Source organism: Pterocles gutturalis, unplaced genomic scaffold (assembly GCF_000699245.1).
Source record: "Pterocles gutturalis isolate BGI_N339 unplaced genomic scaffold, ASM69924v1 scaffold22097, whole genome shotgun sequence".
Lineage (NCBI taxonomy): Eukaryota > Metazoa > Chordata > Aves > Pterocliformes > Pteroclidae > Pterocles > Pterocles gutturalis.
The window spans coordinates 1959-2630 of record NW_010110809.1 but is presented as its reverse complement, the minus strand read 5'-3'; the positions used below and the strand labels follow the sequence as shown (position 1 = coordinate 2630).

The 672-nt window shown below is 51.9% G+C and overlaps 1 protein-coding gene across 1 annotated transcript in view; it reads left to right on the top strand.

Annotated features, from left to right (window-relative positions):
* The window catches only part of EXD1 (exonuclease 3'-5' domain containing 1), a gene marked incomplete at both ends in the record, with an annotated part of 11027 nt that overhangs the window by 9091 nt on the left and 1264 nt on the right, over positions 1 to 672 (top strand). The gene's annotated exons all lie outside the window — the stretch shown is intronic.

Genomic DNA, 672 nt, shown 5'->3' with positions numbered 1-672 from the left:
TTTATTGCCAGCACTATTAGAATGAAAAAGTGAGAGTAACAGTCCAACTGCCTGACCAATTCAAGGCTGACCAAGATAAAGCATGTTATTAATGGCATTGTCCAAATGCCTCTTAAACACTGATAGGCTTGGGGCATTGACCACCTCTCTAGGAAGCCTGTTCCAGTGTTTGACGACCCTCTCGGTAAAGAAACTCTTCCTAATGTCCAGATTAAACCTCCCCTGGTGCAGCTCTGAACCATTCCCACACATCCTATCACTGGATGCCAGTGGGAAGAGATCAGAACCCCCCCTCTCCATTTCCCCTCCTCAGGAAGCTGCAGAGAGCAATGAGGTTGCCCCTCAGCCTCCTTTTCTCCAAACTGGACGAGCCCAAAGTCCTCAGCCACTCCTCACAGGACATTCCTTCCAGCCCTTTCACCAGCTTTGTTGCTCTCCCCTGGATGCATTCAAGTACCTTCACAACCTTCTGAAATTGTGGGGCCCAGAACTGCACACAGTACTCAAGTTGAGGCTGCAACAATGCTGAACACAGCGGGATAATCACCTCTCACAATGCTGTGTCTGATGCACCCCAGGATGCGGTTTGCCCTCTTGGCTGCCAGGGCAGCTGGCCCAGGTTGCCCAGAGAAGCTGTGGATGCCCCATCCCTGGAGGGGGTCAAGGCCAGGC